Here is a 22857-nt window from a genome sequence, read left to right as displayed (position 1 = left end):
ATCCAGCAGTGAGGAGGGGCAATTCTGAGCAGAGAGTCTGTCACTCCCGTGGTCACATGGCCCCTGAACTCCAGAGCCTGAGAGAGCAGGGGTTCCTGAGACCAGCGGGCTTTGGAACTCACATTCCACAACATCACAGCTGAGTGAACAGAGAGAGAATTCCCTATACTCTAGCAGAGAAGCCCAGTTATTGAGGTTGATCTAACACACCCTTTGTGGCTGGACGTTTTGTTTGCTCCAATATTTTGCAACTACAAATAAGGCAGATCAGGAATCACTCACTGCGAATGAATTATACGTAGAGAAGAAAAGGGTTGAAACTTCTCATGAGGAACTCTGAAAATTTGATAGAATTCCCCAAAAAGGCAAGAAAGGCTACAAAACAATCCCACGATGCACTGGAATTACTAACATGTAAGATAATAACTTTTAACCAAACTGAGTTTGCACCCAGATTGTCCTTTTGATTCATTTAAGTAAGCTTCTTGGGGTCAGATGATCTAAATCCATGCCTAGTGGGAGAGAACTAGTGTGGGAGTCAAATATCCTGGTTTTGAGACACTATTTTCCCACCCAGCCTGGGCAAACTGCAACATTTCTAAGCGTTCCTTCTCTGAAAATAACAACTACTTCACCTGGTTGTTTGAAGGATTCGATGTGATATGGTATGTGAAAATATTTTGTAAACTGTGAACCATGAAGAAATTATTATTTCTCCTCTAGGCTACTAGCCACAGTTTTCAGCAACGGTTGATCAAAATAGTGAAAATTCTTTTTCCACTTGCACAGCATCTTATAGGCACACAGTATTCAATATTTATGTGCTTAGTGCTACAGTTGCTCTGTTGGCTTCTCTGCATTCATCCTGAAGCCAGAACCCATCAACTTGTTCTAGGGTGTGTCAGGATTAGAACCTTCTAGGGCTATATATACTCTGGGAGTAACTTACATTTCTGGAACTGCCAAGTGGAATTCAAATGATTTCATTTCCTTCACCAATATGACTCTCCTCTGATCATCTTCAAAGTTCCTCTCGCGTGCTTAGATGGAAGGCGTAGTTCAGGAGCACTGCATACATATTTCCTATAGATCCAAACTCTAACATGACAAGAAATTCTCTGAGGGAGTCTGCCGCATGCGGCATTCTATAATGTGCTGACTTAAAACCCATCCAGGGTTTAGAGCAACATTTATTACACACCTGTTTGGCATAAGGCACAGGGTTAGGTCCTGTGGAATGTAGAATACATATAATTCCACTCATCCAGGGTAAGAAGCCACCCCAGATCTATGCACACAAAACGAACTGAAGATTATTTATAAAAGGAGTCTTGCATTTTTGCTGGTAACAGGCTCTGTGTGGTTTGGTAGGTGACACAACGATGTCACTAAACATTCCAGGGCCATATTTTCACAAAAACACAAAAACAGCACAGGGTCCAGAAAGGCTCCTCTGGTGGACGTTGCTTCCTTATTTGCCAGAAAGCAGTACGGCCCGAGCGTTTCTTTTCCTTGACTGTGAGAAGCTTAAGGCAAAATAAATCTGGCTGATGATAAAGCCTTAGATTCAGCCCACTCTCAGGACCAGACACGTTGTCAGGAGGGCACCACGGCCAACTTGTTGATGAAGTTACAGGGACAAGAAAGAAGAAGGGCAGAGCAATGATCTTGGCTGGTGGCTTTTGAGGGGGTGCCCGAGCAGTTGTTATCTTGATAACTTCTGTTCCATAAAAGGATGTCAATTTTGTCAGTTTTTGTTGTCATTGACTGCATAACGTTTACCCTTGGAAGTGATGGTACCACAAGTATCAGCTCTTTTCCAACTTATAATGGGAGGAAGTTAATATAATCAGTGAAGGTGACATAAGCTTCTACAAACAACAGTGGATGTGGATTTGGTGGACAGACCAACGTCTCCCAATCCAGGCTTGACAAAGCCTGCCCCGTGATGACCTGCTGATGGATGCTTGCCCACCATCTTCCATGGGCTGTTTAGACTGTACACCGTCAACAAGTGCCAATCAAGTAAGCATCACACAGCTGAGAATAGACACAATTGTTCAAAAATGGTAACTATGTCTCCCCGTTTTCACCTTCAGAGTGATGCTTTTAGAGATTCATTAAAATATATTGCATTGATTGTTGAAATTTAAGAAAAATTACTTCTTTCACAGTTTCAAGGTTTCCCAGAGCTTAAAGGGTTTTGAATAACTTTGATTGCCAAAGTGTTACAATGTAAAAATAGACCTGGAAATTTCTCTTGGCAGTAAGAAGAATTGCTGCTAATTCGATATAGACCCATACATTCTGGAGAGAGGAATATGTTTTTAAGGCATTCAGGTGCCAGGGATACTCCAAAGCCCGTCACGTTTGGGGTGGGGTCGAGGGGGTCGTGTCTCTGTAGCTTTCCTACGTTCATAAGAGGGTGTTGCTCCCACTCTTGGCCTTGGCCGGGAAGACGCCTCAGACATGGGGCTGGATAGTTAGCCGTAACGTAACACGCCTGCCCTCTAGTGGTTAGCAGGGAGCGTAAACGGACTCAGTAGCCCTCTGCGAACAGCGCACTGCAGGCCGCTGGTTCCTGGGCTTTCCGATGTCTAACACCAGGGAAGCTCCCCAATACACATTTTGGGGGCTAACATAGGGTTGTCATTTTTTTCAATCTGATTAAGTAAACCTGACAAAAAAATGTTAATCTTCCATCCACAATTAGCATCATTTCATGAAGAAAAGACATTTTAATGCCAAAAAATACAGGAAGGAAAAAAATCACGGAATACCGGACAATCTTATAAAATGAAAAATGTAGTTTTTTAGGAACTCCCCAGATTGATTTTTTTTTTTTTGATTTGCCCCTGATTGTAAAAAAAAAAAAAAAAAAAAAAAAAGCGGCGGGGTAGGGGGTTGTGTTATTTAGAATTAAAAGATTCGGCTCAAGGCTCAATTCCTGACCCACTTACCCATGGTCCATGGCTTGGGGAGAGGTACTTGCTGTCTCTCAGCCTCAGTTTTCTCAGTCATAAATCAGGGACGATAAGTCCCCTTTTCGGGACTGTTGTGAGGTTCCAGCGTGATTCCATATGTGAAAGGGCTTTGTGAACTGTCAGGAGGCAGGCAGAGGTCAGCTACACCCAGACTCCGGAGCCTGCGGGCACGCTGGTGATTTTCCCCTTCCCGTAGGATTGAAATGATGTAAGAGATGCTTTCACTCCAGCCGTGCGGACAGTATGGTTTCTCATCAGAGATTCTGCTTTGAGGGGCAAAGTATTCTCTCTCTGGCAACAGGGCTGTTGACTGCGGAAGGGCTGGGGAGTCACGAGGGGCTCTGGGGGTCTCTTTCGGTGACAGTATTGATGGCACAAGGTGGGAGTGAGTCGGGGTCTATCCTGTTCGGTGTTTGTGTTCTTTGCCTTTCTAGTGCGTTGCCTTTGGTTTCCTGACCGGGTGAGGACTCTGTAAATGCCCTGCAACGTTCCTCTCCCTCAGAACCTCTATCCCAGAGAATTCCTACAAAAGCATCCTAAAGATGTTTCCCGAAGTTCCCAGACTCACCCAGGTCCTCCTCCTGTTTCTCATTCAGTTACTTCAAAAGGTTCATAAGAAATTGCTCCCTGCGCCATCATCTAATTCAAGCTAAATCCCATTCCAGCCAGTTCAGAAGCCCGGTGGCTTGAGATTTCCCTAGCGCAGCAGCATGTTCCGGTATTGCTGTCCTGTATCATGGGGCCACTTTTAACGGAGGTACATCATGAGGTGTGGGGTGTCTCCGGTACAACTGCGGGGGGGCTGGATTAGGGGGATTTTTCTGAGGATTGGAGGCCACTGTCAGAGGCTGACCCCCAGAGCCTCGTTTTCTGTTCATGGGGGTCCCACCTGCCTCGCACACTTGTCTGAGCGTCCCTAGCAACAGGCCCCGTGAGCCACGTTAAAAGGAGGTGAGACCCGCAGCACCTGCTGGAGGCAGGCCTGGACCCTCCCTGTGTCCTGCCAGTGCCCTGCTCCTGCCTCCTTGGCTGTGGACTCCTGGCCCCATACTCTGACCTCTTTTCCGCTTCTTGTCCTTTCAGTCCGGTGTGCCTACCTGTAAGCTCCCCCTCCCACCTCCTGGATCGCCATGTTCTGCTCAAAACTGGGCTCTGGCCTCTATTTGCTCCTCGGCTTGTGTTATCATCCAGATGCTCAGCGAAAAACATCAGGCCCCTGCCTTGCCGGAGCCCCCATCAAGCTAGCTGCCTCTCTGCCCCTCCTCTGGGGAGATGGGAGATCTGAACAAGTGATGCTCGTTTAGGATCATCTGGGCAGGAACGGTACCCAGAACCAAGAAAGAAGCCTCTGGGCCTGAGAGGATCGTAGGGACAGGAATGGGAAGAGGTCCCACGCGCCGTGTTCTTCGTGCCCAGGACACTGACTGGAATCTCTGCTACTTTCCCACACATCCCTGGCTCTTCCTTCCCCAGCTGGCCCTCCTCACAGGTCCTCCCACTGCCCTTCCTTCAGCTGATGTAATCACCTCCCACTGGAACACTGAGCCTTGACAAGCACTCTCTGATCTCTCCCCCTTGCTTGCTTCACCTGCCTTTCTCTCAACACCTCTTTGGTCCCAGACTTTCTCTCTCCCTCCTTCACCCCTCTCCGGAGACACTTCCTTAAGCAAGCGTGACTCACACAGCTCGTAAGAGCTGTGGGCACCCAAGGGAAGATGGTGATCCCGGTGTGTGGGGGGGGGTCTTTGCATCACCCTTTGGGCCTGGACCGCAGCTGCTTTAGGCTGCCCTGGAGGGCTAACCCTCACGCACAGCCTTGCTCATCTCTTCCTCATTATGGGGTTGCCTGGCAGCCCCCCTCCCCTACAGGTAAAGTTCAGTAATCACCCCACCCCCACGCTGAGAGCTCATGCCAGGCAAGCCCTCCAAATGCGTTCAACCCCCTCTGTGAGTCTCACTTAGCTCGGAAGGTCAGGAGGTTCAGAACGTGGAAACCGGCAATCTAGTCCCCAGGTGAGAGCCAAACAAGATGCGGCCTTGATTGGTGGGCAAACCATGCGGCATGCAAAATTAGAAGAAAAGGCGGCAGGCACATAGTAAGGAGGCTGTTCAGGAAGCTCTGCCCTGACAGCAAAGCTCAGTGCACACCCTGTGGGCTGGAAGGCATCCAGACTGGGGTTCAACACTCCACGTCTGCCTCTAATGAGTGGTGTGATCTTGGGCCGGTTAGTCAGCCTCTCAGAATTTCAGTCTCCTCATCTGTAAAATGGGGATGGTAGGTAATACCTTGGGTCCTTGTAGAATAAAGGGAGATCATGCAGGGATCACTCCCTGCGCAGTGCCCGACACTTGGCAGGTTTCTGTTCCGTTGGGAACCGGAATTGCAAAACGTGACGTGCCACCGCCACCTGGTGGCAGATTTTGGAGTTGCAAGTGAAAGGCTCCAGAAGAAAACGGTTTGTAAGAAGGCTTGCTTTGACTTGCTTAAATAATATGATGTATAAAGATGGGTAGAAACTGGGGAAGACTGTACAAAGAAGTGGGGATGGGAAGGCATCCTATTCAGGGAGAATTTCAGGTGGGGAGGTATAGCAAAGATATTGAAGAGATATGCTGTTCCTCATATTGCCATAAACCCTTCACAAATAGGCTATGGACAGGGATACTGCTTGACCCCAGGGTGTGGCCATATGACAATACCACTACATCTAGGCTTGACAAAGTCCATGGCTTTTCTGACCCTATACCCATTTCTATGGTGAAAGTGCTTTTCTCTGGAATGTAGTAATTCTAGCACTGCTGGGCAAGACCCTCCCAAGAGCGCATCCTCAGGGTAGATTCTGCAGGGGCTGGTCTGGGCATATAGATATCTCCAGTCCTGACAGCTAAGGAACCATGTTCACCCAGCTCCTACTTTCACTGGCTCCTCTCAATGGGGCCCCAAAGGGATCAGCAGGAAAATCTTGGGTTGTACACAGTGGACATCACCCACAACTTCAAAAAGAGAACTGTGGACTCCCTCTTGCGAGAGCACTGGAATCACAACTAACTGCCAAACAATCTTCAAAAGGAAGACACTGGAACCCACCAAAAAAGATACCCCACATCCAAAGACAAAGGAGAAGCCACAATGAGACGGTAGGAGGGGCGCAATCACAATAAAATCAAATCACATAACTGCTGGGTGGGTGACTCACAATCTGGAGAACACTTATACCACAAAAGTCCACCCACTGGAGTGAAGGTTCTGAGCCCCACGTCAGGCTTCCCACCTGGGGGTCCGACAATGGGAGGCGGAACTCCCAGAGAATCAGACTTTGAAGGCTAGCGGGATTTCATTGCAGGACTTCAACAGGACAGGGGGAAACAGAGACTCCACTCTTGGAGGGCACACACAAAGTACTGTGCACATCAGAACACAGGGGAAGGAGCAGTGACCCCATAGGAGACTGAACCAGACCAACCTGCTAGTGTTGGAGGGTCTCCTGCAGAGGCAGTGGGTGGCTGTGGCTCACTGTGGGGACAAGGACACTGGCAGCAGAAGTTCTGGGAAGCACTTCTTGGCATGAGCCCTCCCGGAGTCCACCATTAGCCCCACAAAAGAGCCTGTAGCCTCCAGTGCTGGGTCACCTCAGGCCAAACAACCAACAGGGAGGGAACTCAGCCCCACCCAACAGCAACCAGAGCTCTGCCCACCAGAGCAACACCCAGCTCTACCCACCACCAGTCCATCCCATCAGGAAGCTTGCAAAAGCCTCTTAGATAGCCTCATCAACCAGGGGGTAGACAGCAGAAGCAAGAAGACCTACAATCCTGCGGCCTGTGGAATGAAAACCACATTCGCAGAAAGATAGATAAAATGAAAGGCAGAGGACTACGTACCACATGAAGGAACAAGATAAAACCCCAGAAAAACAAGGAAATGAAGTGGAGATAGGCAACCTTCCAGAAAAATAATTCAGAATAATGATAATGAATATGACCCAGGATCCCGGAAAAAGAATGGAGGCAAAGATCGAGAAGATGCAAGAAATGTTGAACAAAGACTTAGAAGAATTAAAGAACAAACACACAGAGATGAACAATATAATAACTGAAATGAAAAACACACTAGAAGGAATCAATAGCAGAATAACTGAGGCAGAAGAACAGATAAGTGACCTGGAAGACAGAATGGTAGAATTCACAGCCATAGAAAAAAATTAAGAAAAAAGAAAGAAAAGAAATGAAGATGGCTTAAGAGACCTCTGGGACAACATTAAACACAACAACATTCGCATTATAGGGGTCCCAGAAGGAGAAGAGAGAAAGGACCTGAGAAAATATTGAAGAGATTATATTAGAAAAATTCCCTAATATAGGAAAGGAAATAGCCACCCAAGTCCAGGAAGCGCAGTGAGTCCCAAGGATAAACCCAAGGAGAAACACGCCGAGACACATAGGAATCAAATTGGCAAAAATTAAAGACAAAGAAAAATTATTGAAAGCAGCAAGGGAAAAATGACAAATAACATACAAGGGAACTCCCATAAAGTTAACAGCTGATTTCTCAGCAGAAACTCTACAAGCCACAAGGGAGTGGCATGATATACTTAAAGGGATGAAAGGGAAGAACCTACAACCAAGATTACTCTACCTGGCAAGGATCTCATTCAGATTCGATGGAGAAATCAAAAGCTTTACAGACAAGCAAAAGCTAAGTGAATTCAGCACCACTGAACCAGCTCTACAACAAATGCTAAAGGAACTTCTCTAAGTGGGAACACAAGAGAAGAAAAGGACCTACAAAAACAAACCAAAAACAATTAAGAAAATGGTCATAGGGACATACATATCGACAATCACCTTAAACGTGAATGGATTAAATGCTCCAACCAAAAGACACAGGCTTGCTGAATGGATGCAAAAACAAGACCCATATATATTCTGTCTACAAGAGACCAACTTCAGACCTAGGGACACATACAGACTGAAAGTGAGGAGATGGAAAAAGATATTCCATGCAAATGGAAATCAAAAGAAAGCTGGAGTAGCAATACTCATATCAGATAAAATAGACTTTAAAATAAAGGATGTTACATGTTAAACAAAGAGACAAGGAAGGACACTACATAATTATCAAGGGACCACTCCAAGAAGAAGATATAACAATTATAAAAATATATGCACCCAACATAGGAGCACCACAGTAAATAAGGCAACTGCTAACAGCTATAAAACAGGAAATCGACAGTAACACAATAATAATGGGGGACTTTGACACCTCACTTACACCAATGGACAGATCATCCAGACAGAAAATTAATAAGGAAACACAAGTTTTAAATGACACAATAGACCAGACAGATTTAATTGATATTTATAGCACATTGCATCCAAAAACAGCAGATTACACTTTCTTCTCAAGTGCACACAGAACATTCTCCAGGATAGATCACACCTTGGGTGACAAACCAAGCCTCGGGAAATTTAAGAAAATTGAAATCATATCAAGCATCTTTTCTGACCACAATGCTATGATATTAGATATGACTTACAGGGAAAAAAACGTAAAAAACACAAATACACGGAGGCTAAACAATATGTTACTAAATAACCAAGAGATCACTGAAGAACTCAAAGAGAAAATCAAAAAATATCTAGAGACAAATGACAATGAAAACATGATGATCCAAAACCTATGGGATGCAGCAAAAGCAGTTCTAAGAGGGGAATTTATAACAATACAATCCTACCTCAAAAAACAAGAAAATTCTCAAATAAACAACTTAACCTTACACCTAAAGGAACTAGAGAAAGAAGAACAAACAAAACCCAAAGTTAGTAGAAGGAAAGAAATCATAAAAATCTGAGCAGAAATAAATGAAATAAAAACAAAGAAAACAATAGCAAAGATCAATAAACCTAAAAGCTTGTTCTTTGAGAAGAGAAACAAAATTGGTAAACCTTTAGCCAGATTCTTCAAGAAAAAGAGGGAGAGGACTCAAATCAAGAAATTTAGAATTGAAAAAGGAGAGTTACCACAGACACCACAGAAATATAAAGCATCCTAAGAGACTACTACCAGCAACTCTATGCCAATCAAAGGGACAATGTGGAAGAAATGGACAAATTCTTAGAAAGGTAGACCCTTCCAAGACTGAACCAAGAAGAAATAGAAAATATGAACAGACCAATCACAAGTAATGTAATTGAAACTGTGATTAAAAATCTTCCAACAAACCAAAGTCCAGGACCAGATGGCTTCACAGGTGAATTCTATCAAACATTTAGAGAAGAGCTAACACCCATCCTTCTCAAACTCTTCCAAAAAATTTCAGAGGAACGAACACTCCCAAACTCATTCTATGAGGTCGCCATCGCCCTGATACTAAAACCAGACAAAGATACTACAAAAAAGAAAATTACAGACCAATATCACTGATGAACATAGATGCAAAAATCCTCAACAAAATACTAGCAATCAGAAGCCAACAACACATTAAAAGGAACGTACACCATAATCAAGTGGCATTTATCCCAGGGATGCAAGGATTCTTCAATATATGCAAATTGATCAATGTGATACACCAAAATAACAAACTGAAGAATAAAAACCATCTCAATAGATGCAGAAAAAGCTTTTGACAAAATTCAACACATATTTATGATAAAAACACTCCAGAAAGTGGGCATAGAGGGAACCTACCTCAACATAATAAAGGCCATATATGACAAACCCACAGCAAACACCATTCTTAATGGTGAAAAACTGAAAGCATTTCCTCTAAGATCAGGAACAAGACAACGATGTCCACTCTCACCACTATTATTCAATATAGTTCTTGAAGTCCTAGCCACGGCATCAGAGAAGAAAAAGAGATAAAAGAATACAAATTGGAAAAGATGAAGTAAAACTGTCACTGTTTGCAGATGGCATGATACTATACATAGATAATCCTAAAGATGCCACCAGAAAACTACTTGAGCTAATCAATGAATTTGGTAAAGTTGCAGGATACAAAATTAGCGCACAGAAATCTCTTGCATTCCTATACACTAACAATGAAAGATCAGAAAGAGAAATTAAGGAAACAATCCCATTTGCCATTGCAACAAAAAGAATAAAATACCTAGGAATAAACCTACCTAAGGAGGTAAAAGACCTGTACTCAGAAAACTATAAGACACTGATGAAAGAAATCAAAGATGGCACAAACAGATGGAGAGATATACCATGTTCTTAGACTGGAATAATCAGTATTGTGAAAATGACTATACTGCCCAAAGCAATCTACAGATTCAGTGCAATCCCTAACAAATTACCAATGGCATTTTTTACAGAACTAGAATAAAAAATCTTAAAATTTGTGCAGTGACACAAAAGACCCCGAGTAGCCAAAGCAACCTTGAGGGAAAAAAACAGAGCTGGAGGAATCCGACTCCCTGACTTCAGACTATACTACAAAGCTACAGTAATCAAGACAGTATGGTACTGGCACAAAAACAGAAATATAGATCAATGGAAAAGGATAGAAAGCCCAGAGATAAACTCACAAACCTATGGTCAAATAATCTATGACAAAGGAGGCAAGGATATACAGTGGACAAAAGACAATCTCTTCAATACGTGGTGCTGGGAAAACTGAACAGCTACATGTAAAAGAATGAAATTAGAACACTCCCTAACACCATACACAAAAATAAACTCAAAATGGATTCAAGACCTAAATGTAAGACTGGACACTATAAAACTCTTAGAGGAAAACATAGGAAGAACACTCTTTGACATAAATCACAGCAAGATCTTTTTTGACCCACCTCATAGAGTAATGGAAATAAAAACAAAATTAAACAAATGGGACCTAATGAAACTTCAAAGCTTTTGCACAGCAAAGGAAACTATAAACAAGATGAAAAGACAACCCTCAGAATGGGAGAAAGTATTTGCAAATGAATCAACGGACAAAGGATTAATCTTCAAAATATATAAACAGCACATGAAGCTCAATAAAAAAAAAAAAAAATCCAATCCAAAACTGGGCAGAAGACCTAAATAGACCTTTCTCCAAAGAGGATGGCCCCACAAATACCCATGGAGATAGCCAAGAGGCAGATGAAAAGCTGCTCAACATCACTTATTATTAGAGAAATGCAAATCAAAACTACAATGAGGTATCACCTCACACCAGTTAGAATGGCCATCATCAGAAAATCTACAAAGAACAAATGCTGGAGAGAGTGTGGAGAAAAGGGAATCCTCTTGCACTGTTGGTGGGAATGTAAATTGATACAGCCACTATGGAGAACAGTATGGAGGTTCCTTAAAAAACTAAAAATAGAATTACCATATGATCCAGTTATCCTGCTACTGGGCATATACCCAGAGAAAACCATAATTCAAAAAGACATATGCACCCCAATGTTCATTGCAGCTCTATTTACTATAGCCAGGAGATGGAAACAACCTAAGTGTCCATCATCGGATGAATGGATAAAGAAGATGTGGCACATATATGCAATGGAATATTACTCAGCCATAAAAAGAAACGAAATTGAGTTATTTGTAGTCAGGTGGATGGACCTAGAGTCTGTCATACAAAGTGAAGTAAGTCAGAAAGAGAAAGACAAACACCGTATGCTAACACATATATATGGACTCTAAGAAAAAAAAAATGTCATGAAGAACCTAGGGGTAAGATGGGAATAAAGACACAGACCTACTAGGGAATGCACTTGAGGATATGGGGAGGGGGAAGGGTAAGCTGTGACAAAGTGAGAGAGTGGCATGGACATATATACACTACCTAACGTAAAACAGATAGCTAGTGGGAAGCAGCTGCATAGCACAGGGAGATCAGCTCAGTGCTTTGTGACCACCTGGATGGGTGGGATAGGGAGGGTGCGAGGGAGGGAGACACAAGAGAGAGGAGATATGGGAACACATGTATATGTATAACTGATTCACTTTGTTATAAAGCAGAAACTAACACACCATTGTAAAGCAATTATACTCCAATAAAGATGTAAAAAAAAAAAAAAGAAAGAAACGCTCAAGATGGCAGCCAGAGTGCGTGGGCTGGAGGGCGTGGTGGGGTGGTGGTAAAGGCTCCGAGAGAGGGATTTTAATGAGCAGTTGGTCCACATACCTAAAAGCCTCTGGTATGCTGGCTGCACCTCACTGCACCCCTGCCGGCTCTAAGGGAAGGATGCTTGCCTTTCTTCTCCACACACCCCTTCGTGCTACAGATTGCCTTTCTTTGACATCACGTCCCTCCAAGGCTGATCTTGAAGACCCCCATCAAATTTCACCAATTGGAAGAAAAGTGCTCAATCTAAAATACCTGAAAAGAATACACCTTGCCCAGCCTCCTGGTTCCTAGATACCCAGCCATGACTCTCTTGATTTCCGAATGACGGCAGCACATGGAGGCTGCCTTCTCATTCTTTCTTAGAGCTAGGGTTCTAGATGCAATTTGTTTCCTGCCACGATTCTGGCAGATGCAAAACGTAAGCTGCTGTATTCAAGTATTCCCCTTGACTAAGAACCTGTGGTCGTTCCCTGTTGTGCCAGTGAGCTGAACTTGCATGAAGAGTGGAGAAGCAGACAGAGCTGTGAGGTAATTGTGTGGTGTCATCAGTGATACCAGCTTCCTGACCTGGGAATCACAGCTGGAGTCATTTGATCTTGAAACCAATAGTCTAAAGGTGGCCCCTTATTCTGCCTGCCCAATGATTTCGGGAGTGCCTGATTCCCTATATTCCGTCCCTTTCAACAGGAGTGGTTCTGTTTCCTGCCTGACTCTCGTATGCTCATTCACATACACATATGTATTTCTGGCTGCCTTCCCACACCATAGATTTCTATTGGGGAAGTATTTATTGGTCATCTGCTTAGGGGTAGAATGTGTCACCTGCTGTCAGAAGTTGACGTCCAAAGGAATCTTCTACTGATCTTAACAAAAGAGACTTTGTAGCTCAGGGACCAACACCCCAGGACAATACAAAGTCAATAAACAAATAGTTGCTAAGTTGTGTGTAGTTGATCACCACCAAGGGCTCTCAGCAGTCAGAAGGGGTGGGATCAATGGACTTACTTCATTCATACGAGTTTGAACTAGACTTGAAGTACAGGTCAACCCTGAGTAGGTGAGGAGAAGGGGAGTATGAAAAGAGACAGGCAGGGAGTGACATCTGGAAGGGTCAAAATCCTGGACTTATGTCCTCACTTTGATACCTTCTCTTGTTGGGTTGATGATTTCATCTCTGAGAGCCTGTTACCTTATTGGAAAATCATGAATGTCCTACAGGTTGTTGAGAGGATCAAACGAGATTAAAAAGTAGATACAAATGAATTTATGTATGAAACAGAAACAGACTCACAGACTTAGAAAACAAACTTATGGTTACCAAAGGGGAAAGGTGGGGGGGGGGATAAATTAGGAGATTGGGATTAACAAATACACACTACTATATATAAAATAGGTAATCAACCAGGACCTACTGTATAGCACAGGGAACTCTACTCAATACTCTGTAATAACTTATATGGCAAGTAGAATCTGAGAAAGAATAGATCTATGTATATGTATAACTAAATCACTTTGATGTGCACCTGAAACTAACACAACATTGTAAATCAACCATACTCCAGTATAAAATAAAAAAAATTTTAAAATAAATTCTGGGGACTTCCCTAGTGTTGTAGTGGTTAAGAATCTGCCTGCCAAAGCAGGGAACACAGGTTCAAGCCCTGGTCCGGGAAGATCCCACATGCCGCGGAGCAACTAAGCTGTGTGCCACAACTACTGAGCCTGTGCTCTAGAGCCCGCGAGCCACAACTACAGAGCCCTCACGCCACAACTACTGAGCCCGTGTGCCTAGAGCCCGTGCTCTGCAATGAGAGAAGCCACCACAGTGAGAAGCCCGCGCACCGCAACGAAGAGTAGCCCCCGCTCGCCGCAGCTAGAGAAAGCCCACGTGCAGCAACGAAAACCCAAACCAGCCACAAATAAATAAATATATAATTAAAAAAATAAATTCTGTAAAATATTTTTAAAACCATTTTCAATAGGTCTCTATCTATCTCTGTCTCCAGATCTAGGTAGCTCTATCTCTGGATGTCATAATATGCCACACAAATGTAGACTAGATCGTCTCTGTTTGCCCCTGTAGACCCAGCACCTCATGTCCCCACCCTGCTCCGACCCTGGGAAGCTGACCTGAATGGGTGGTGTCTGTGGGCTTCCTTGCCCTCTCACTGGGTCTCACACTGGGTTTAGCCAATGGGAGGCTTTCGCAGGAGACTGGAGGGTGAGAGCCAGGTTCTTTCCCGCTCCCTCCATTCCAGCTTCACTCTGCTCCTCCACCAGAGGCTCGTCCACCAGAGACCACAGCTTCCAGCAGGCAGTCATCTATTGCAGTAACCGTTTCTGGTCTCCTGCACTCTCTCTTGCTGGCTTCCCCATTCTCTGCCCACACCATTGTACTTAGTCTCTTTAATGAACATTCTTCAAACACCCACTTGGAGCATGCCTTTTGTTTCCTGCCACGATTCTGGCAGATACAAAACGTAAGCTGCTATATTCAAGTATTCCCCTTGACTAAGAACCTGTGGTCGTTCCCTGTTGTTTAATAAGGTCAAGTCCAAATTTGTTTTAATAGCCTATGAAAAATGCAGTTGAGAAAGTGAATCCGCACGACATGATTTCCAGATTACAGCGCTGCTGCTCCCGGCAGCTGCGTACAGAAGGGAGACTTGAAGCCTGAGACTGGACATGGGGGTCGGTGGGAGTGGCAGAGATAATCTTCCACGGGTTTCATTTCAGTTCCCTATCCAAGCCACATAAACAATTCCAGAACATCCTTTCTGCCCTTTTTTCCCTCTCTTTTCCTTTCCTCCATTTCTCTGTGCTCTTTTTTCCCGTTGGAAATCCAAATTTAGACACAGGAGGGGAGGCATGATCTTACGTGAAAGCTGGACACGGTGAACAGGAAGAAAAGTTCTCAGCCATTAAAATCCCATGGTTCATCAGGCAGCCAACCTACCAGACGAGGGAAGCAGCAGATGACTCATTGGGGTAACAGGAGGCCAAGATGGGGAGAAAGGTCGGTAGAGGGCTAGGTCACAGGAGGGCTGTGCAGTCTAGTCCAGACCCAACGCCTGACTAGCTTCAGCTCACTCAACCTCTTTCCTCCCAGGTGAAGGGTCAGAGATGGAGACTCCATTTCCATGGACTGATGGCAACACTTTTTGCAAATATAGGCATGCCCTACCTATGCTGAGCTAAAGCTACTTTTTAAAGTATTATTCGTAGTGGTTCCACAGAGAAAAGCACTAAGACACTTAGTCTCTGAATGAGGAATTATAGCCAAGTATGGTGGTAAAGTGCAGATTGGACATGATTATACCTGTCCCATCCCATCCCACAAGCTTTCCTGAGCGCACACCCCTCTTAGAGAGCCTCTAGGACCCTGATGGAGGGTAAATGCTATAACATGCTCTGCCTCTAGCTCACCACAGGGATTGTTTCTTGCCAGATGCCTTTGCTGAATGGTTCACTTCAAGCACCAGCTCAAGTCTCACCCATTCCTGAAGCCATTCCTTTGTCTCTGACAGTGTGGCAGGAATCCTTTATTTGGCATTTACACAAATGGGAAAATAAGTGAAGGTAAGTCTCCAGTAAGACTCCAGGTAGTCTCTTCTCCCCAAGTTTGCCAAAAGACTGAAATCATGTTTTATATTTAACCAGTTCCCAACAATGCCAAGCACAGGGTTATGCAGGAGTCGAATTAGAAAAATCTAGAGTTGGAAGGGATCTCAGAAGTGACCTGGCCCAAACACTTCAATTTCGAGGCAAGGAAACAGACACATAAAGAAATATACAACCAAGTTAATTATAAACTTAGATCAGAATGTAGGTCATTTGATGTCCAATTTTGTATTCTTCCATTGCACTATAAAGACTTCTGGTAGCTTGGAAGCTGACCAACCTCAAGGTCTTTGCACCGACACATCAGCTCAAGGGTGAAAAGAGCATGGGCAGATCATGGAGAAATGAGTCAGCACAAGTCCATCTCTTCTGAAGATTCTAGAAAGTGCTGGAATCTAGAAGCTCAACCAGATTCTAAGTGATGGGACAAGTTAGGAGGCTGATTCACAACTGTTGGATAAACATGGGAAGATATTTCCCTTTGGTATCTGGAAAGCGGGTGTGGCAGGTCTGAGTATGCTCCCTCCCTAAACCTGGTTCTTTTTGCTCTCCAGGTCATGATGGGATTATCATCTCCAGATTGTGGCTAGGCTTTTAAAAGTAGAAATCATTCATCCATTCCTGCACTGTTAATCTGTGAGAAGGGGAATTGAAGTCAGCATTTAGATCTACTATTTATATTTATTGTGTGATGAGGGGTGGATGCACTCTTCCCTCCTCTCCATGTTTTCCCACTAACCAGAGCCTTACACATTTGGCTTTGACTTTCTTGCCATTTCTGCTGAAGTGTATCATTTTCTAATCGGGAAAAATCCTTCAAGAAAATGGTAACTCCTCAAGATCCACAACTGCCCAGCTCTTAAGTACAGTACTTTCTCTGATTCATTCAATCAGAGCAGCAAACCAATACTTTATAGATGGTGTTCCATTTATTCAACAAATATTTATTTCCTGCTCACCATATGCCAGGCCTGCAAAAGGCACTGAGGATACAATAGGCAGTGTGACACAGTCCCTGTTCTCAAGGAGCTTAGTGTCTAGTGGGGAAGACAATTACACTACAAGGCAGTGGATGATGGGGTGGACACAGCACAATGCAATGGGGGCCTTAGGAGGGGCAGGTGGCCCAGTCTTGGGAGGGGGCACACTGTGGTGTCCCAGACATTTCCTAGAATAAAGAATGTCAAACCATAAACTGGGGGGATTAGTAGGAGTTAAGGAGGTGGTGAAGAAAGTGGCCCAGGCAGGGGAAACTGCATATACAAAGTCCTGGAGCCCTCCACGTACATTCAGGAAATGGTAAGTCAGGTAATGTTACTAGAGCGTGAAGTTCAAGGGTGGAAGAGCAAGAGATGAGACAGAAAGGATAAGACAAAGTGAGCTACATGCATGGCCTCAGAAACCTCATGCAAGGGATTGAACATTATCCTGATGGCAGTGGGGGCACCACTGAGGGCTGCTGGCAGGGATGAGATGCAATGTGATCAGGTCCCAGGTGAGAGATCACACAAAGGGAACAATCGTAACAGTGATGATGATAATTATTAGCATGGGTGGTAACTGTATTGAGTGGAAGGGAAATTTCCCTCATTGAGGAGGTGAACTGAGGAAATAATAATCAGTTTAGAGTTCAGGTTTATAATACTGGTGATTACCAGCAACTGTTCTAAGAATTTTCTGAAGGATATAAACTTAAAGGCAAACAGAGCTTCAGGCATAAAGATATTTATCAAAATATTGTTTATACAAATGAAAACTTGGAAATATTCAAAATTTGAATGTTCAAATAAGAAGAGGAAGACTAAACTACTTATATCATATCCTTAAAATGAAATATTAAGCAGCTATAGACATAGTGTCATCAGAGATTTTTTAAATGACATGGGAACATATGTAATAAAAAAAAAAAAGGCAAGATCTTACCTATGGTGGGAGTGTATGGGTGGGTGAATTACATGCAATTTTTATTTTCTCTTTTATGCTTTCAAATGTTTTGTAATTTTATGCAATTAATCTATATTTCTTCAACATTGAAAATATTATTTGAAATAAAAAATATTTTGATGCCAATAACCATCCATGCTCTCTTCTAGAATCACCCAGAGAGTTCCGAATCTCATTCATGGACTTTGAGGAGGGGCGGATACTCAGCAGATATGCCCCCATATGGTTATATACATAATTTACTGCTGGCCCGCTTCCAATTGGTTGGTGCCCTGGCATTTGGGTGGCTACATATTTTGATTGTCACCCAGAGAAGAATTTGTGTCACCAGCAACTTTGTTTCCAAAGAGGCATCTTCCTCAGAATGTGTATGTAATTTCAGTGGAGAAGTCGCAGATCCTAACGCTGACCCCGATTCTTACTAGCTGGGTCACCTTAGTCTGATTGTTTTAATCTTCTGAGACTCATTTATAAAATGGGAATACAAAATACTTACCCCAGAACCTATGCAGCATGTTGTGAGACTAAATGAATGTGAGTAAAGCCTCTGGCTGTAACAAGAGCTCTTTGGCCTCATCTTTGTCCATACAAAGTATACCTGAGGTGCCATGTTGCTCGTCAGCCAGTGTTGTAGTCACAGGATCTCCAAGAACACCTTGGCCTAACATTGAATTTGCAAAATTATCTGTTATGCATGCATACCCTTTTAGACTGCCAAAAAGGTGGTGAGTTTTCTCCAGGAATTGCTGGTTTCACTACCATTTTCCATGATTCTCCTGGGTTGGACCATGGTTGACATGGGACATTTTTTAGCTCACTTCACTCAACTGCAGAAACTTTCCACCAACACTCACTACCAGCACGCTGGCAGCACAGAGGGGTCGTTTCTGATTGGGCATGTGCAACACCTAAAATATCCATGAAAATGGTACTTCCCCAGGATTTTCTATCAAAGGAGAACCAAAGTTCTCTCGGTTCTCTTTCTGCCAGAGCAAACTTTTCTGGCAGGGTTTTGACACTGCAGGAGGGTACATGTGTATAAAGTATTGTGATGACTAAGTCCATTAAAACTGAGAAGCCCACCCAATCAAAAAATGGGCAGAAGACCTAAACAGACATTTCTCTAAAGAAGACACACAGATTGCCAGCAAACACATGAAAAGACACTCAATATCGCTAATTATTAGAGAAATGCAAATCAAAACTACAATGAGGTATCACCTCATACCAGTCAGAATGGCCATCATGAAAAAGTCTAGAAACAATAAATGCTGGAGAGGGTGTGGAGAAAAGGGAACCCTCCTACACTGTTGGCGGGAATGTAAATTGGTGCAGCCACTATGGAGAACGGTACGGAGGTTCCTTAAAAAAACTAAAAATAGAACTACGATATGATCCAGCAATCCCACTCCTGGGCATATATCAGGAGAAAAACATGGTTCTAAAGGATACATGCACCCCAATGTTCATAGCAGCGCTATTTACAATAGCCAAGACATGGAAGCAACCTAAATGTCCATCAGCAGATGAATGAATGGATAAAGAAGCTTTGGTACATATATACAATGGAGTACTAAACTATAAAAAAGAATGAAATAATGCCATTTGCAGCCACATGGATGGACCTGGAGATTATTATACCAAGTGAAGTAAGTCAGAGAGAGAAAGACAAATATCATATATTGCTTATATGCAGAATCTTATAAAAAATGATACAAATGAACTTATTTACAAAACAGAAACAGACTCACAGACTTAGAGAATGAACCAAGGGGGAAGGATGGGGGGAGGGATAGATCGGGAGTTTGGGATTGACATGTACACACTGCTACATTTAAAGTAGGTAACCAACAAGGACCTACTGTATAGCACAGGGAACTCTGCTCAGTGTTCTGTAATAACCTAAATGGGAAAAGAATTTGAAAAAGAATAGATACATGTATATGTATAATTGAATCACTTTGCTGTACACCTGAAACTAACACAACATTGTTAATCAGCTATACTCCAATATAAAATAAAAATTAAAGAAAACCCAAGAAGCCTAATACCCACTAATGATGCAGCTCAAATTTCCCAAGATCCTGAATTACAAACAAGACCAGTTGTTCAGTTAGACAGGCTCTTTTTCTGTATGCAATGGCAGGTTGCCTGTACAACCAATGTAATTCATTTGTAGAAAAGAAAGAGACAGCAAACATTTAAAAATGCCATGTATGTTGCATTTCTTTTCCCATTGGAATGGGAACTTTAATGCTACCGTATCACCTCGAGTAGGACACAGGCTCAAGTTAGTTTCTGTAGTGGATCCAAGATGGCTGCCCAAGGTTGCCTTCCAGCTATGGGCCAAAGCAAATTAATAGAGGGGAGCATTGAAGAAGGTTGTCCTGGGTGAGCAGAGCTGCTGTTGATCAATCAGTGTTGCTGAAATCTAAGGAAATGAGTTGCCTTATTTTTTCCATTTCTGGAATCGTGGAAAACCAAGTGGCATTGCATGAGTCACAGCCATGCACAGGGGGTTTCATGCTGGCTTTTAGGATGTCAATGACTCCTTTCTCTGCAGCATTTAATGTTGACCAGGCACTGCCGAGAGTCACCCAAGGCCCTGAGTATATAGAGAGGGAGGTATTCTGCAACTGACAGCCCCAGCCTGGAGATGTGAGGGGGATGATTTCTGACCACTGGATATGTCCATCATGGAGCTGAACAGAGGACAGATGTCTGGTGCCTCCTTCCCTTCAAGCCAAGTCCCAGCTGGGATACTGGATTCCTAGCCTGTAGCAGGCTATAATCTGGACACTGGGAAGGGACTTGTAGAAGGAGGAGGCATTTGAGATGGGGGGGTGCCATGGGAGCAGAAGAGTTGGTTAAGGGAGAAGGCAGAAATCTAAACTCAGCGTAGGAGACTCATAGCACACGGTACAATCGCTGAGATCCAATTCTGCCGACACCTCTCTTGAGGAAGGCAGAGAATTTCATCATATATTTCAGAAAAGTGTCAACATTTTCATCAATAACAAGAAAAAATTATTTTTCTAATTTTAGATGACTGGCAATTATCAGATCCTGGGAGAAGTGCAAGGCAAGATGCCTGCCTGGGGAAGCTAGGCTTTTGTGGGTAGAAAAGGAATTAAAATGCAAGATGGCTTCTGCTAAGTGCCAACTAAATGATTTAGGCAGTAACTGCCTTGCAATCGAAAGAAAGGAAAATAATCAGGGCCCCCTGAACCACCCCCTTCCAATACCATATGACTAACTTCCTAGCGACGAAAGAAATATTTGTTGAAAGCATGATAGAACTGTCAAAAATCCAAGAAATCAATTACATAAATTGTGAAGCATAAGTCATAATTCTATTTGTTCTCCAAGAGTGTAAAATTTACCATTTTCCACTAAGATGGAAAATAAGAACCCACTACTGCTTCTGCCAAGAGAATCATGCACACCTCTTGCACAGTCCAACTTGCTTTAATCAGGCTATGTCTGTGCAGCTGTTTTTGCTGCTAGCATTTGTCCTTTGAGGTATATAGAGGGACCATCGGTCATCAGGTTAACTCAAGGGTGGATTTCTTTTTTCTATCTTCTGATAGGATCACTGGCACAGACTTATATCTAATGAAGCAATGAACAGAGAGATGGTCATGAGGAAAAGTAGATGACATGAAGTCATCAAAAAGTTTACAATGTTGGCAAATCATTTTGTTTGTCAGAAATGTCAAGGACTGGCCTCCTGGTCTTGAAGGACTTAGGCAGGGAGAAAGTCTGGAACACTCTTCCAGGGAGGGCAAGACTGTGATGAAAGATGTAGAGATAGGACCGAGTGGGCATCGGAGAACAGCTAGGGAAAGGGTGTGACTGAAGCAGATGTTTCTCTGTGGGTACTTATGAAAAATTGATGTAGGGTGGTGGGTAGCATTATGGGAAACAAATGAGTAGTTACTGTTTTGAGAAGACATGCTGTCTTGGTTTGAGTTCCCTCAAAAGCAAACCTTGAGTAGGGAATTGGGTACAAGTAGTTTATTTGGGAAGTGATCCCAGGAAACATGGCGAGCAAGTGGGAAAGTGAGATGGCGGGAGGGAAAGCCAGCAAAGCGTGTGAATGAGAGGGTTGTCACTGTGGGCGGGTGTCCCGCTGGGGTCCTCCCAGAAACTTGAGGAACACTCAAGTGTTTTTTTCTTCTTGGAATTTGATCATGAGTCACAAAATGAACAATTTCAATTTTTAAACATACCATCACTTTCCTTCATACTTAACTGAAAATGGGTAAACAGAATTTCATCCAAACTTTGCAAATGCCCTCTACATTTAGCTTGAGATGAAGCATGAGAATGGTCCATGAAGTCTAACTCCAGGTGGACCTAGTGGTTAAGCTTCTAGAAATAATGCTGAGAATGAACATGCATTTATCAAACATAATTAAAGCATTCCAATGGAGTTTGACAATGAACAGTGACACAGTCATGAATAAGATTTCAGGACGGTCCCACACTGAGGCATGAGAAAGCTGAGGTTTTGATCTATTCAGTTCCATCTTATTGGCTTGAAGTTAGTGCCTGGCCTTTTAACTCCCTGCACTCTGGCCTCCCCACAAGTAAGCTGAGTGTGCTCCCAGCATGAGGTCAGAGAAAGCCTTCAAGAGTAGCAGCACTATTCACAATAGCCAAGACATGGAAACAACCTAAATGTCCATCAACAGATGAATAGAGGAAGAAGACGTGTATACATACACACACACGATGGAATACTACTCAGCCATAAAAAAGAATGAAATAATGCCATTTGCAGCAATGTGGATGGACCTAGAGATTATCATACTAAGTGAAGTAAGTCAGACAGAGAAAGACAAATATTGTATGCTACCACTTATATGTGGCATCTAAACTAGGACACAAATGAACTTATCTACAAAACAGAAACAGATTCACAGACACAGAGAACAGACTTGTGGTTGCCAAGTGGGAGCAGGGGTGGGGGAGGGATGGGTTGGGAGTTTGGAGTTAACAGTTTATCTATTCTATTATGTATAGAATGGATAAACAACAAGGTCCTATTGTATAGCACAGGGAACTATTTTCAATATCCTGTGATAAACCATAATGGAAAAGAATATGAAAAGGAATGTACATATATGTATAACTGAATCACTTTGCTGTACAGAAGAAATTAACACTGTAAAACAACTATACTTCAATTTAAAACAAAACATAAAAAAGAGTAACAGGTGCTTGAGGGAGTC

At 43.2% G+C, this 22857-nt stretch overlaps 1 protein-coding gene across 34 annotated transcripts in view; it reads right to left on the bottom strand.

Annotated features, from left to right (window-relative positions):
- The window catches only part of SLC35B4 (solute carrier family 35 member B4), a 187869-nt gene that overhangs the window by 98973 nt on the left and 66039 nt on the right, over positions 1-22857 (bottom strand). Inside the window, exon 1 of one of the 34 annotated variants that reach the window (XM_049714981.1) lies at positions 950-5794. The exons of the other annotated variants lie outside the window; for them this stretch is intronic. The gene's annotated coding sequence lies outside the window, so the exon portion shown is untranslated. Of the gene's footprint in view, positions 1-949; positions 5795-22857 lie in introns of those variants that run through there. 34 annotated transcript variants of the gene reach the window in all.

This window comes from Orcinus orca, chromosome 9, assembly GCF_937001465.1.
Source record: "Orcinus orca chromosome 9, mOrcOrc1.1, whole genome shotgun sequence".
NCBI lineage: Eukaryota > Metazoa > Chordata > Mammalia > Artiodactyla > Delphinidae > Orcinus > Orcinus orca.
The sequence above is the reverse complement of the archived record's forward strand: the minus strand, read 5'-3'. Positions and strand labels throughout refer to the sequence as shown.